Consider the following 17551-nt stretch of genomic DNA (forward strand, 5'->3'; position numbering starts at 1 on the left):
TGTGTAAGACAAATCTTTATTCTTCCTTATATATGACATATCTTTATTTCCTTACACTTATATGCTTAAATATGTACTTTTATTGTAATAATTTAGTTTTTGTACTCAAGGTTTTCTCCTCGGGTCTCTGCTAAAAAAGGGCATCTACCCAGCCAGACTAACTCGGTTAACAAACGGCAAATATATATATATATATATGTATATATATATATATATATATATATATATATATATATATATATATTTTTTTTTTTTTATTGTTAACCAGGGTAGAACACCAATCCAGATGGATAATTTTCAGGATCAGTCTAGAGACTTGTCTATAAAATGTATAAGAAATATAATATCACTTGCAAATTAATATATTTTGGAGGAATTTTTACTGTCAGATTTTACTCTTTTTATCTGTGTGCAGCACGTGATGTCAAGACCAAATTGATATACTGCTGCAACAACAATTTATCATTGAGGACTTTCAATTCCTGCTTACTCAAACACAAGAGCTTACTTAATGTCTACTGTAGTGAGTGTGTATTAGTAGTCATTCTATTGTTCATTATAGATTGTTTATTACAACATTTTGTTGTAATTTTTCTAACTGTCCCACTAAAACTACCACTCCAATGCTGCTTAATTCTTGTTGAAGTACCTCTGATGGCTGGTCCACACTTCCAGCAGCCTGTAAAATATTATTAGCAGTGACCAGACAGACACCATACTACTGTATCCGTTAACATTTATTTGTATTAGTATAAATTCTTGCCAAACAGTTAATACTGTCAGAGTTATTTAAATTCTATTATAACACAGGCTAGAGCACAAAGTAATGACTGATGTACACTCAGTCAAAGACGTCACTAAAGAGTGAAAATGCTGTCCAGTTTATATACTCTTTTAAATGTCAAACAATGTTATTTTTAATGTCCTTGTGACTTGTTCTTTGGGTTTGCATGATTGATTTCTGGTTTATGTCCTTCTTTGGTTATTTTCTTCCTTGCTATATCTGAACACTTCACAAAATGTCTCTCCACGTCATCTTTGCATCACTTGAAGTGTCTGTATTTTATTTTATTTAATCTGCATCTGAAAGCTCACAGAAAGTCCCTGTAATGCAAAGTTTCTGTTTGAAATATCAATGTAACTTCCTTTTTTCTATAACAGGATGCCATGAACCTCCCTCTTTTTCTGGTGATTTTTTTACCATGCCCTCTGGTAATGTGTGAGTAATTCTCATTATTGGAACTGCATACTCTTATGTAACAGAATTTCTCCTCTTTCATCTCTTCCTTAAAAGAAGCATTATATGTAAACTCCCATGCTGTTTTTATTTTATACTCAAGCTTTTTCAGATGACCAGAGTTGGTGTAAAGTAACAACCCTGACTGTCCCTTTCTTTTGAAAACAGACTATCCCTTTTTCTATTTTCATCAGCTGTAAATGTTTTTTTTATGGCTGATTGTTTTACAACTCTATTTTTATAAGATTCTTTAAATATAAAACCTGTATGTGTAACCTCTACATGGACTGCATGTAATGACATTTTCCCTCTGTAAGGAATGTGGCTAAAAACCCAACAATCTGACTTGTTACGTGCCTTTGCAAACAAATGTTGCATGTCCAAAAATATATTGAAATCAGGTATCTGATCATGATGTCCCTGTTCTCATGATCTATTATATCTGAGTATCTCTCCTCATTTTTTCTTTGCAACTGTTTTATTTGCATTTGCTTTTGTATGTACATTTTTTAGATTGCCTTGTTCTGTCCATAGATTGCTATTATAGAAACAAATGTAAACTTTTCTAAGACTGTCAACAGACTGTTACTGTACTGATACTGTTTGATTGTTATTAACTTACACTGGTTTTTATGAACCAACATGATGTGCTGCTTTTGCTTGGATTTTTATTAGCTGAAAAATGCTATTTGTCTAAGTTTTTATTAAGGTTTTTAATGACTCTGTACTTTACTACCTGTATGTATTCTTATGTATTATTCCTAGGATGGCAGTTACACCAGTCTGACTAATGATGGTCTTGCTGTACTAGTTTGTTTATAAGACTGTTTGCTGTTATATTTTATGTAAGACATTGTTTTGAAAATATGAATTCCTGTTTGCTGTATGTATAAGCTGCCTTTGGAGACATACTGTACTTTTAATGTGGGGGTGACCATCTCTTGTTACCATAGAACCTTTTGTCATTTAGGATTTGTCATAGGTACTGCCTTAAATGTTACTCCATTTCCAGATGTAGATGTGGGCTTACTTACCCAACATTTAATTGCATTGTTTAGTTTTGCATATACCATTTGCATTACTGTAAATGTATTTACTGTATCTGTATTAACTTTAACTTTACACTGTATCTATATTAACTTTACTCTGTGTCTGTATGTCTGTAGTTTATTTCTGTGTTTATTCTGAATCCATCCTGGCTTATTAAACCAGTAAAGTAATATTTATTGTTTTGTCTTTTGCTGTCTCCTTTGTTTAATTAATTTACATTGAGTTTAAAAGATCCCTGTACTTTTCTGCGAACTGATAACGTGTTCCATTAAATTGTTGTTTTAATGCCTATTGCCTGCCATGATCTGGGTTATAGGGAGGATTATCCCCATATTCTACTGGTCATAATTTACCATTTTTTATTATATTGTTAGTGTTTGCAATTACCCTTTTCAGTAAGGCAAGGGGTTTGCCCTTCCTTTTGTTTATTGCTTACCTCCTTTTTCTGTGTACCCTGATGTTTGCAGGTTATTTTCATATATACTCTTTTCTATTTATGATTTACCTGTTTGAAAACAGTGTATTAACTGTCTGTGGCTGTCTCCTGTTTCCATCATTTAACTGCAGAATTGTGTGCAGTAGACAAGATTGTTGTGCCTGGCTTAATTTTATCTTTAGACGTTAAAGCATCGAATTGCTTTATGTAGTATACAAGCTGGTTTTGTACATTTTCTATGTGCATCTGCAATACTGCGTACTACTTTTAAGCTGTCTAGCACTCTGGCTTAGTCTTGTTCCAGGTGAAGTTTGAGATGTGTAATCTCTGAGTCTGTATCTATCTGTCTGGCAGGAACTGATTTTAAAGCTGCATCTGCATTTTGCAGAATGTCATTAACTGTCTGACGGAATTGCTTCAACATACCATCTTGCCTGAACAAAACATTATTTTTTTGTCATGCTATTTAGACTGTCTGATCATTTTCAGATAGTTTTTTAATTTTTTAAATGGTGGGAACTGGCATTACCTTGTCTGTTTGTTTAAAACAGTGATGTGAGTCTAGACACTCACCAGTTTCAGCTGCTTGCTTTGCTTTGACATGTGACAAAGCATTTACTGTAGCCTCTTCTGTATTACATTTTTTATGTGCTTTGATTTTGACAATACAAAACCTTCCCTGTAAATCATTTTGGGAATCAGTGCCCGTAACTCCCATAGTACTGGAGCATGTTTTAGGGGTTTGCCAACACTGTCAACAAATCCCCTTCTGACCCAAACTGGCATGTGTAAATGCAAAAAAAAAAAAAAACATTTAAATAAAGCATTATTTCAAATAGACCACACAGTGTATGTCAACCATTATTTAAATGCCAACATATTGAAACAAAATTCCTTTCTTGTCTTGCTACTGAGGCAGAGTCTGCAATAAATAAGACTATTGATATATATCAGCAGGAGAAATAACTGTCATTTCTGCTGAACCCTGCCCAGTGTCAGTTGATGTATTTTGTACCCCTTGTAAACCTTGCTGGGCTGTTTGTAACTGTCTTGTCAGATTAACCTCTGTAGTTTGTGCCTTAGTAAATGTTGTTGGGCTCTATCTGATTACGTTAAACCAGAAATGTCATTATTTAAAGTCTGAATGCTATGCTGAGTCTGTTCCTCTAAATGGCATTATTGTCCCTTACTACTGTCCCTAGGAAAATTTAGAAAATCTGTGAAAACCTTTTCTTTAAAAGGTTAATATTAACATAACACTTTTTTCTTTTTCTGCATCTGCAATATTTACTATAAATAACATTTTTTTCTGTAGTCTATTACATTACTGACAATAATTGCATACACTTGTACTGTATGAGATTTAGGTAAAGCCTTAAGACGTTAAAGAAAATGTGCAACAGTTTGCATTATATCTGACAAAGACATGACTGCAGAAGGTACATTTTGTTTAACTGTTGTATATGTGAAGAACTAACAACGCTAGAAACAAACAGATTGTTTATCAGAATAGGCTATATCTTATGGTATGACTTACATACTAGACTCCTGTGACAAGACAGACATAAGTTTGGGAAGTTCTTTCACATAAAAAACAGTCTTTATGAATTGCTGTACATTTTGTCATGTATGGATTATAGGCATTTATCCATTTGCAAACACAATTGTTATCTAAATTTTGAACATTAAATATTTCAGATTTACATTTCATGTCTGACACAGAAGGTTTAAACCATGTAAATGTATATGTACAATATGTGGGCCTTATAAAGTTAACTGTCTGTATTGGCATCCATGTTATAACTATGAAGAATTTATCATATTTTGCATAGATGACAAACAGGTTATCAGGCTGAAGTCACTTAGAAGACATGGTGTCCTTCAACAGATGAATTGATGGTGGAACATCGCAGGACAGCTTTTACAGCATCACTCTCTATCCACCAACAAAGTACTGGAACTGTTGATCTGTTGATGCACTGGAACTGTCAATCTGTTGAACTCACAAAAAATGTAAGGCCTTTATGAAAAATTAACTGTTGGTAACGGATAAAAAAAGGTTGTGTATTAGCAGTGACCAGACAGACACCATACTACTGTATCCTTTATTTATTTGTATTAGTACAAATTCTTGCCAAACAGTTAATACTGTCAGAGTTATTTAAATTCTATTATAACACAGGCTAGAGCACAAAGTAATGACTGATGTACACTCAGTCAAAGACGTCACTAAAGAGTGAAAATGCTGTCCAGTTTATATACTCTTTTAAATGTTAAACAATGTTATTTTGTAATGTCCTTGTGACTTGTTCTTCTGGTTTGCATGATTGATTTCTGCTTTATGTCCTTCTTTGGTTATTTTCTTCCTTGCTGTATCTGAAGACTTCACAAAAAGTCTCTCCACGTCATATTTGCGTCATTTGAAATTTCTGTATTTTATTTTATTTATTTCTGCATCTGAAAGCTCAAAGAAAGTCCCTGTAATGCAAAGTTTCTGTTTGAGATGCCAATGTAACTTCCTTTTTTTTCTATAACAGGATGCCATTTACAGTAAGCCCATAGTGATATGTTATTAATATCTAAGCTGAACATTTACAAGAAATCTTTTTAATAAAAGATCATCACTTAACTGTTCTTACTAAGCAAGCCATATTATTTTGAAAGCTGCTGTTTGGCCTTACATATTTTCTTTACTGCACACACAGTATAATTTTGGGGAAAGGCATTTTAATTTATACAATCTCTATCACAGCCTTATTAATATCAACATATAGCACGTTTGTAAAAATAACAGAAACCAATAGAAAACTGACTGCTACAAAGACATTTATTCATTGCAGCTTTGCAAAAACATTCATGAGAAAAAAAAGTCAACAATTCCGAAATAACTCTCAGAATTTTTCCTCTTAATTTTTATAGGTTCATAGATTTATACTAGGCTAACTGCCCATATGGGCCATTTTAAGCCTAGCCAATTATCTCACTTGAGAAGCAAACCATGTGCCTTGTGTTTCTGGGTCTATATCATATCTTAAAATGTAGTATTTAGCGAACACTTATTTGTCAAACAGTTATAAGCGAAAACACTAAATAGTGAATGTGCATTTAAGTGAAACATTTTGATGGGAAATCTTTGGAAGTCAGGCTGTTTAGACAGTCAGAATGGCTTACTTAGGCAAACCTGATTAAACTGGATATCAGTACATTCAAAGTGGGGAAGATGGTTAAGGTTAGGATTTGTTGAGAGATGTTTATTTATTGAGAAATGTAGTATATTCAGTGATATTTTTAAACATTTTGGGTTACAGATAAGTCAAATATTTTGTGTTACAGATAAGTCTATGGCATCAGTGAACTTAATGTTTACAATAAAATTTTAGAATATTTCACTGAAAATAGCAGCAAAACAAATTGTTCAAATAACGACCAGAAATGGCAAGCAAATTACAGGTAGAATTTTTACATAAAAAAATCATATGTTGCAAGTGAAAGAAAACATTTTTAAAGTAAAGCAATACAAAATAATAGCAAATTCCTCATATAAGCATAAGAAGAGAGGAAAAGAGTAATTATATTATTGAAAAAATGTAATTATGCAGGAATAATATACAGATACAATCAAAAAGAAGGAATGCCAGCAAAGGTAACATTACAATATAAAAATGAGTTCATACATTAAAGGTTAACTGGTTGCTTTTAGGTGTTTGAACTAGGTGGATCACGTGAAGCCTAGACACAGCAATTCCAACTACATATTATATATTTCTGGAAGGGTTTGCAGAGCCAGGTAGGGGTATGCCTGCTTTTCCCCACCCATTCATTGATGCAGTGTCTGAAGAGGATTAAAGAGCTACTTTGGTATAGAGGAAAAATCTATTGCTTTGAACATTTATGCCTCTAATGTGGATATCTGTGGTATTACATATTCTGTGGATGTGTAGAAGGTCACAAAGATATTATCACTTCAGGCTATATATCTGATTATTTCTCAATCTGATATTGAACATATGACTATATTAGTATACAACACCTTGTATGATTGTCTTCTTAGCATGGTCATACCCTTATATTTGTTCAATTATTTTATTGTAGGATTTCCATTTCTACCTGTCCTTCATGGTTTACCCAAGATTCACAAAGACAGTGTGAATCTCCCAATGAGACCTATTGTCTCCAGTCAGGGTTGGCTCACTGAACCACTCTCAATTTATGTAAAACAACATCCAAGACCAGTGTTAAATCAATCACCCACAGGGTTATGTGACACCAAACATCTTTTTGCATGATCTATATATTCATGTTAGTTCCATGCGAGATACTTTGAGAGCTGTGTATTAGTCTCCCTTGATGTTAACTCATTGTTCATGGTAATTCCACACACTGAAGGCACAGATGCCAGCAGGTCTTATTTAACAAACAAGAGTCAGTATGATAATGGCAAAATAGATTTTCTTTGTTTGCTTATTAAATTGATTTTAGAAAACAATGTTTTTTTCTTTGTTGAGATGTACTATTTGCAGCGATTGGCATAGCTACAGGCACTCCTTGTGCCCATAACTATGCCAACATTGTGATGGCTAACTGGGAGGAATCTGTGGTTCTTAGTAACAACATATATACAGGGTATGTCAATTATTACCGGAGATTTGTGGATGATATATTTATTACTTGGACAGGCAGAATAAATTAGTTGCAAGGATTTGTTGGCTTTTCACATCAGACTACAGATTTTTTGAGATTTTCATATAATTCCTCTGACACAGTAACAGATTTTTTGGATATGAAGATATTTAAAGGTCCTGATGGTATTTTCAGTACTGGGTTATATAGGAAAGAATGTAAGAGGAATAACGTACTAAAAAGGAACAGCATGCACCTACTCCATATATTTAGGAATATACTTAAGGGGCAGGCAATGCATATTTCTAGGCTGAATGATGATTATAAATTTGATATAGATTTAAATAAGCTCAAGACTGAATTCTTGAATCAGGGATATAGTACCAAAGAAGTTGAATGAATGGTCACTGACACTGTACATTTATGTTGGAGTAGGGCTAGACCTTATTTCTCTGCTTATGCAGGAGCTTCTTCTTTGAATGAATCATAAAGGACTTGTATGCTACCCATAAGTCTACAGTATTCTAGTGATATTGATAAAGTGTGCCAAGTTATCAAGAAGAACTGGTCTATTTTAACTTAGGATGAACAGGTGAGGGATATAGTTGGTGATCACCCTGGTTTCAGATTTAGGAAAATCTCTTAAGAGGTTATTATGTTTTAATATGAATAAGCCTGAACCTATAAAAGAAAATAGGGGCACTTTCCCTTGTGGAGATGTAGTTTTTGTAACTTTATTTTTACTTCAGATAAATTTATACATCCACAGATTAATAGAGTGTATAAGGTTACTACCAGGGCTAATTGTTCCACTAGGAATGTTATTTATTTAGAGCAATGCTGCTGCTGCCCTTCTTTTTATGTTGGTAAAATGAATTGCTCTTTGAAAGAGTATATTAGAGAGTATTTGGGAGCTATTTGTAAGGGTGAAGATAATGCCCCAGTAAAACATGCCCTGGAGTATGGGAATGAACACCATTTTACATTCATGGTTATGCAGTGCTTGGTTGAAAATCCATGTTTCAGCAATCTTAGAAATGTTACTGAACAGCATGAAATTAATTGGATTATTCAGCTACAAGCAGACAGATTACCCGGCCTCAATGGGAAGGTGCCTCTAATACCTTATTTGAAGGTGGGTCTATATTAGAACATTGAAGTTTCAAAACTTAGAATGTTCTAATATCGACCCCTATTCAGCGAAAGCTGAAAACATCGAACACACAGAACAGCAAATTTTTTCCTAGGGAAAAAATTTGCTGTTCCAAAACACATACACACAACACAAGCACACCAAACAAACAGCAATCCACACACATTCACCTAAAATCTTACACCCAGCCCTACACTAAACTATACACACATCACTAACTATCCACTTACCTTAGCCCAAATCCTAACCCTAAGGTCCGTCACTATCACACACTCGCCACACCTGCGCCCTAACCCTAATTCACCTAACCCACCCTAACCCTCATGTCCACACAGTCGCACACATACCTAACCCACACCCTAACCCTAACTAACCTAACCTGCACTCAATCGCACACTTACCAGAACATGACCCGTAACTTTCCACCACAGCGCTGAAAATACCAAAGCAACAGAAACGGACAACCAAATTCTTTCCTTAGGAAAATATTTGGTTTTCTGTTGCTTCGATATTTTCAGCTTTCACTGAATAGGGGTCGATATTAGAACATTCGAACTTTTGAAACTTCGATGTTCTAATATAGACCCTTTGAAGGCACATGCATTGCACTAATTCATTATTATAATATTTTTAATTATTTTCCCATGGAATGTTTTATGATGCCATTTTTTATGGCAATATTAATATTGAAGTTATGGTATTTACATGAACATCCTCTTTTATGTTCTAGTATTTATTGATACCATTATTTTAGTGTTCTGTTCATATGATGCTACATCTATTAATTTTCTGATTGGCTGATTTCTTATGGTTTTGTTTAATCAGTTGCTCAGATGCTATGATTTTATTTTTTCTGAGAAGTTTTATTGATGTTTATATTATATATTTATGTGCCTACGTGCTTTGAATGTTAATAACTATTGTAGCATCTGATTTAATGCCACTTTATCATTGTTTTGGCATATGTATAAGCTACTGGTAGCTGTTACTTGTATATTGTTTTTTATCGTTCATTCACACACTTTCATTATAATGTGATTTGCACACCTCCATTTACTGAGCATTTTACTGGATGATTTCCTAGGATTTTTTTAGGCTTTTGTCAAATCAAGTGTTTAGAATGCTTGGATGTCATCTTTTTAAAAGTCTTGTATTTTAACTTTATTTGGTCGGAAGAAACACCATCATACAGATGTGAAAGCGCTAATCATTATTAATGCTCTTTTGTTTTAATTCTCTCTGCCGTGTGTCATCCTTCATACCTTTGTATTTCATTATAATTATTTATTTTTGGCTTGGAGAACATTTATTCATAGTGGATTGCACGTCTTTTCTTTTTATAATTCAGAACATCCCTTACCTTATGGATATTTGCTAGAAAACCATACACAATGGGATCTAAGTAGAAGCTTATCAGAAAAAAGGACAAATATAATAATAAAAAACAATTGACATTTCCAGAATTAACATTCAAAAAGGAAACTAAAGCTTCAGCTATAGATGGTACAATCAATGAAACATATTAAATACGACAATGGAATGTAACCCAATATTGTATAAAGTATATGTTAATGCACTAAGTGATAATCAAGTGCCTCCATCATGGAATTATTCACTGACTGCGCCTATACTCACAGTAAGACGCTGTCCGGTTCGATTCTCAGCTAGAGCGTCTTCTGCGTGGAGGCATGCGTGAATGGGAGTGCCTTCGTTGAAGGTTTACATCAGGCCTGGCAAGCTGGTACATAAAAATCAACTGCCAATCATTAGCGGACCGGAGTTCTGCATGGCGACCCCTAACCGGGAAAAGCCGAAAGACACAAACTATATTAATAGAAGACAAAAATCTAAATAAATGCTCATCATACAGACTCATCTTTTAAATACAAATAGAACATGGTTATCCCAATATATGCAGAATGAATGGAAAAATGATATACTATTATTAATCAGTAAGGATGAGATTACATTAAACAGACAAAATGAAGACAACATCAAAATAGTGCTGATATTTATAGATTATGAGTACTATAATGAAAATAATTTGCTGTTATAAATCTAGAAAGAGAGAAAGCACTTGATTCATTACAGTTGCAATACCTGTTTAAGAGAAGAGTGTTGGTTCCCAGATAAAGTTATAAATGTATACATTTAATAAGTGTTATAAACTGATAATAGCTCATATTAAAATCAGTTCTACCATATATCCCCAAATATCAGAATGTCAAGGAACCATATGCTACAAGCTAATTCTATAAATTTAAAAGGGTAGAAAAATAAACTGGAATCATTTATGAATGGAGCAAGCCCCTCTGCCCACAAAATGTGAGGAGTTAGCCCCACATACCCCAAACATACATATGCTTGATCCATGATTACTTGAAAAAGGGAGAAATCTGCCATAACAAACAAATCACTGCAAATGCACACTTAAAGCTCAAATAGTGAGTGATTTTCTATGGAAAACAATGATTGTCAATGTATTCTTTTGCATACTCAGGAAACTTAACTTCAGATACCTGAAAGATATGCCAACAAAATCAAGGCTTTTTTGTCTGATGCTATAATTATAAAGGAAGGAAAAAAGGGCTATCCACTTTTACCTATATTATTTGTTGCACCTATAGAACTCTTAGGCTGGTATTCATAGTCATTTGTGCAAATCTGATAGGGTGTCCCTGATGTTTACAAATGAGCACAGCAAACGTAAGATTCATAGAGGCCATTTATGCTAATGTGAAATGCCTTAAATATAATGAGATGCAAATAAGAAATTTTGTAAAGCTGTGTATGCTAATGAGGTATTCTTGCGATTCATTGCCCAATATCCATGTGGTACACACATCTGTTATTGAAAGTGATGCTTCACCTTTGATATCTAAGTTCCAGTCCATGAACTTGCCCATAGCTATCTAGTCAGTAGTTTGTCCAAGTATGCCCAAGCACTTTCCTGACACACAAGTTAATTATTTCCCCCAGCAACCCCTTCAGCAGTTCAAGTATGCGCAAGCACTAAAATGATGCAACATAAATTATTTTTCACAGTGATCACTTCAGCAGTCTGACTATGTATGCACAAGCACTGCACTGACACCAAAATGAAACATTCCCTCACCATTCCCTTCAGAAGTATGGCCAAGTATGCGCAAGCACCAAAATGAAACACTTCCCAAAGAGATCACTTCAGCACTGTGTCCAAATATACACAAGCACAAAATGAAATGGATACCCAAGTGACCCCTTCAGTAGTTTGTTCATGTCTGCATAAGCACTAAAATATACTAAAATACAATAAAAACATTTATTAAAGTAAACTCAATAATTGCACCTTGTTTTAAAATGTATGACAGTACATATTCCTTTTTTATGTTCTCCTTGCAACTCTGTATTCATGTTAAACTGCTGTTTACTGGCTTAAGTCGAGGGCCATTTACACATTTGGTATGCAAATGAGCTCATTTTAGATTCATCATCATCATCATCATCATCATCATCCCCCCTTTTCCCATTTTTCTACAAGGGGTTGGGGTATCGTGTTAACTGTCACCAACTCTCTTGATTCCGTGCCACACTCCTGCCTTCTTCAACACTCGTGCCTGACTGTCACAGATCTTCTTTCACACAATCCATCCACCTCTTTTCTGGATGTCCTCACTTCCTCTTAACTTCTTCCAGTCTGTCCCAAATCTTCCTCACCAGATTGTCTTCTGCTTTTCTGCACATGTGCCCAAACCACCGTAATCTGTTCTTTTTGATCTTTTCTGCAATTGGAGCTACTTTGGCTTCTGCTCTTATGTCCTCATTTCTTCATCTGTCCCACAGTGTGCATCCTAACACCTTTCTCAGGCACTTCATTTCCATCACCTCTAGCTTCTTCAACTATTCTGCCTTTACTGCCCAGGTTTCTGTACCATACAGTAGTACTGGTCACACCACTGTCTTGTACACCTTACTTTTCAGCTTCTTTGGCATTCTTCTGTCATGGACTATGCCTGATACTCTATGCCAGTTTGCTGCAGCCCCTATGATTTTAGCTTTGACCTCTTTATTCAGACTACCCTTCTCCTCAACTACTCCTCCAAGATGATTGAAGCTGTTTACCTTTTCCACTATCTTCCCTTCTATCTCTATTCTCAGCTTCTTCTTTTTTCACATATTTGCTGCAGTTACCACAATTTTATCTGTGCTTAATGTCATCCTATGTACCTTAAGATTTGCATTCCATTCTCCTATCCTTTGCTGAAGTTCTAGCTCAGAGTCAGCCTGTACTACCACGTGTCCACATACACCAGCTTTGTTGATCCTTCCCCTCCAACCTGTTTGCTAATGTAGTTCATCACCAGTATGAACAGCAGTGGGCTCAGAGCTGAACCCTGATGCACACCCACACCCACTGGGAACCCCTCTGTGAGGCTGAACACTGATCGTACTTGAGTCATTGGGTCCTAGTACATAGCTTGCACTAATTATACCAATGTTGCTGGGACTTCAAAACACCGCAGTACTGCCCAGATCAGCTATCTTGGGACCTTGTTATATGCTTTCTCCAAGTCTAAGAATGCCCAGTTGGACTCTCTCCTCATCTCTAGCTTCTTCTCAAGTATCTGTCTCACTGCAAACATCGGGTCAATTGTGCTGCATCCTGATCTGAATCCAAACTGCTCATCTCCCATCTTACATTCTACTACTCTGCTTATCCGTTTATCAGTCACCCCGTCCAGAACTTTCATGCAATGTAATAGGAGTTTGATGCCTCTGTACTGCCCACAGTTGTGGATGTCCCCTTTGTTCTTGTACAGTGGCATGAGTATACTTATTCTCCAGTCATCTGGGATACACCTTTCTCTCCACACTGCTATGAGTACCCTCAGGGGCAATTTCTCATAAATCTCATCCAGCATCTTTATCATATCTGCTGTGACCTCATCTGAGCCTGCTGCTTTCCCTGACTTCATCTTCCTTAGTGCTATTCTTACTTCTTCTAGGGTGGGCTCCTCCTCTTCTCTCATTGTAGTCTGTTTCTGGGGCAGTACAGCTTCTGTGGGGTTTTCTTCATTCAGAAGCTGCTGGAAGTACTCCTTCCATCTGCCTTTGATGTCCTGTGGACTGCTGAGCAGGTTGTTGCTGGCATCCCCTATGAAGGGTGTCTGACTATGTTCTTTATCTTTCTGTCTTTGCCTTGCAACCTGATACAGTTTCTTAGTGCCCCTTGCTGAGTCACTTTCCAGAAGTTGGTACAGTGCCTCCAATGCCTTATTCTTTGCTATTGCAACTTCTTTCTTAGCTTCTTTGTTAGCCAACCAGTTCCTAGCCTGGTCAGTCTTTTCTGTCTCCCACTTCTTCCTGCACTCCTTTTTTCTTTTGATGACTTCCTGGACTTCTGCATTCCATCACCAGCATTCCTTATGTACCTTATTTCTATACCTGGCTCGGCCACATATCTTTACTGTAGTCCTAACACATGCTGTTTTTAGGTGCTGCCATTCTTCTTCAACTCTACCTACTTCTTTCTCTTCTTGGGGTGCTAGAGCCCTGACTAATTCCTTGAACTGTTGTACTTTCTCTCCAGTCAACTTCCAGGTCTTCAACCTGGTCTCTGTTGACCTTAGAACCTCCTTTCTAATACTCAGCATGGTTTCCAACTGAACCATAGCACTACCACTCTCTTTTACTAACACTATCATTCAGCATAAAAACAATGGCTATCTCTCTACTGCTACTTTCCCAGACCTATCTAAAGCATTTGACATGGTTCTACACAAACAGCTCATCTCTGTTCTCAATAACCTGTCCTTCTCCCAATCTGTCACCAACTGGTTTCAGAGCTACCTGTCTGACTGCCAGGAATCCATTGTTTGGCAGAATGACATATCTCCCCAACTACCTGTCTCTATTGGTGTTCCCCAAGGATCCATCCTTGGACCCTTACTCCTCTCCATTTTCACCAATAATCTAGCCTCTGCCACCAAACATGGCACACTCATACAATATGCAGATGACTCAACCATCATCTGCTCAGCCCAGTCCCTACCCGAACTGCAAAAAGTCACACAGGATGCCTTTTCCTCTGTTGAAACCTGGCTATTTGATGCCCAGTTAATACTCAACCTAAACAAAACTAAACTCCTCATCTTCCAGCCCATCAAACATACTCAAACCTACTCTCACTTTAACATCACAGCAAAAGACAACAGCACTATCCACCCAAAATATCACACCAAATTGCTATGAGTTGAAATAGACAATAATCTCAAATTTGACATTCACATATCCATGACCATAAAAAAAGTCCGCAAAAAAATAGAAGGCTTATACAGAAATAAGCAATTCCTTACCAAAGCAGCTAGGATTTCAGTTGCAAATTTACACCTTATCTTCACCCTACTTTATAACTCTACAATATATACCAACCTAAGGCAAAATGATCTAAATAAACTCAAGAACTGCTACAACAAAATCTCCAAATTCGCCACCTGGGCATCCTACCGTAGTCACCACTGTCTCTCACTTGCTGAACTTGGCTGGCTAGAACTCCCTCACCTCCTTCAATGGTATCAACTCACACTTGTCCGAAAACTAGTAAACCATCCTCTAAAAGTCCCATCCCTCCACAATCTACTCCAACCCTATCTCACCACCAGACCATTACGATCCAGCAACAAAAATCAATTACAGGTAACTAGAGCCAAGAACTCTGCTGGTGAAGCACTATTCTCCAGCGCAGTAACCAAATTATGGAACACCCTCTCCCCCACAATAACCTCTGTACCATCATGCACCCACTTCAAAGCTTTACTTAAAGCGCACCTAAAAACCTGATGGCTATGCCCTTGTAACTCTCCTTTCTAACATCACCCACTCAATCTACCCTCAACCTCTCTTCCACCTCACTAACTACCTTTGATTACAGCAAGCTCTGATGCTTGTATGCCTATCTACTTATTATACGGCAGTAACTTCTTACTGTAACAATTGTTAATAACAGCTATTTACTTCATAGAATACATGCAATCTTAGAGGACACAGATGCTAGTTGTCTACTGTATGTACTATGTTCTTCCTCTTCAACTATGTTTGTAATAATTTTAATTGTGGAGCTTTTCTCCCTGGGCCTCTGCTGAAAAAGGACCTGTGTCCATTCGGACTTTCCCGGTCAACAAATGTAAATAAATAAAATAATAAATAAATAAAATTCTCTGACCACTGCTTGCAGCTGATTGTGGCAACTAGTGGTTTATGCTGTGGGCCGACTGTTTCACTAGGGATGACTTTGCAATCATGGATTCTGCCCCAGTGCCTTTTCCTTACTAGGAGGAAGTCTACCTGAGTTGCATGTTGACTACTCTTGTATGTGATCTTGTGACTGTCTCTCTTTTCTGAACCATGTGTTGGCTACTATCAAGCTATTTCCCAGACAGAAGTCTAGAATGGCTTTTCCTTCTTTATTCTTGTTGCCCCACCCATGTGGACCCAGGCAGTCCTCATATCCTGTTCTGTCTGTATGTGCTTTCAAGTCACCCATTATCAACACCAATTCATGTTGTCCTGCTTTATCTAGTAGGTCCTGCAACTGCTGTCTGAATGCACTCTTTTCCTCACTATCACAACCCTGCTGTGGGGCATAGGCTGAGATTATGAATACTATCCTATCATTACAGCAGAGTCTGATTGCCATGAGTCTGTCATTAATTCTGATGATATCTCTTACCATTTTAAGAATAACCAGTTTCCCCTCTTTGTGCTCAAAATAAACTATCCCATTTGCTTATAGATTGGCTTTACCCATTCCATGGTTGATAATTATATATTAATCCTAATGAGAATAACTGGGATCATGCCATAGATAATTTGTGGACAACAATGCATGGGATAAAGTATTCAGGAGCTCCCTCTGGCAATTACTAGTACAGAGGGCAGTCCTGGTGTAAAATGTCTGTTTCCCATCCATAGATCCAAGTTGTGCTTGAATATGGACAAGGGTGAACTTTTGTTTTATATGGCTGGGGCATCTGTTCCACAGCAGTGATATCCTCTGTGAAATATACATGCCCCTCCAAACTATTGTGTTGATGTTGTCAAAGAGGTTTACATCCCTAGATTGAGTATTTCCAATGTCATTTGACTTGCTGATGTGCGGTAAATCCATCAGTAATGGGGAGGAGGATGCCTTGCATGGCAGACGCAGGTCATCTCTTAGCAGTTTGTAAGATAATGAGTATAGTGACAGGGCTTTGAGTTGGTCCATGTAAGACATGTTGTTTAGGCCTTGTATTCTTTTAGTAAGGTATCTCTTTGGGTGTTTAAGTTGTTGCATGTGTCTGGACAGATACATTGTAAAGGGGGTATTATATTCAATGATTGGTCTAATCAGGGCTGAGCAAAGGGGGACAATGACATCGCTAGATCATGTTACAATCCTTTTGTGCAGCATAGAAGGACTTTCTTACAACAGCAGACAAATGTTGATCAAATGTTAGGTCACTGCCCACACAAGTTTAAAAATCCCAAACAATTGGGTCGACTCTTAGGAGTGTATTGTCAATGTGGTAGTGGTAGTTCCCTGGAATGGGTCTATATTATATATTCGAAGCTTCAAAATTTCGAACCTCATATGTTCGACAACATATGAGCGAAACTTGAATCTTCGAATATATAATAAAAACGTAAAAAAAAACACTTACCTTAATGCTCTGAGCAGGGGGTTAAGCTTCCCTGCACCTCCCCACTTAAATATGCCAACTCTGAGACTGCACTTTAGTGCAAAAAAGGGAAAGGTTCCCATTCTGCATGTACGGAGCCATTGACTCTCACCTTCGAACTTTTCAAAGTTTGATCATATGGTGTCGACCATAGAACATTTGAACTTTGAAACATTTGATAATGTAATAGGGACCCCCCCCCCCCCCCCGGAATAGATGACTTCCCAAAGAATGCAGTCATGCATTTTTTGGCATTTAGTTTCAGTCCATGATTTTTGTACCAGTTATTTATTTGGGACAAACCTTCCTGCAGGATGGTTTAGTCATCTGGGGATTTAATGACTACTCCTAGCTTG

Source organism: Protopterus annectens, chromosome 12.part0 (genome assembly GCF_019279795.1).
Source record: "Protopterus annectens isolate FY-2018-M chromosome 12.part0, PAN1.0, whole genome shotgun sequence".
NCBI lineage: Eukaryota > Metazoa > Chordata > Ceratodontiformes > Protopteridae > Protopterus > Protopterus annectens.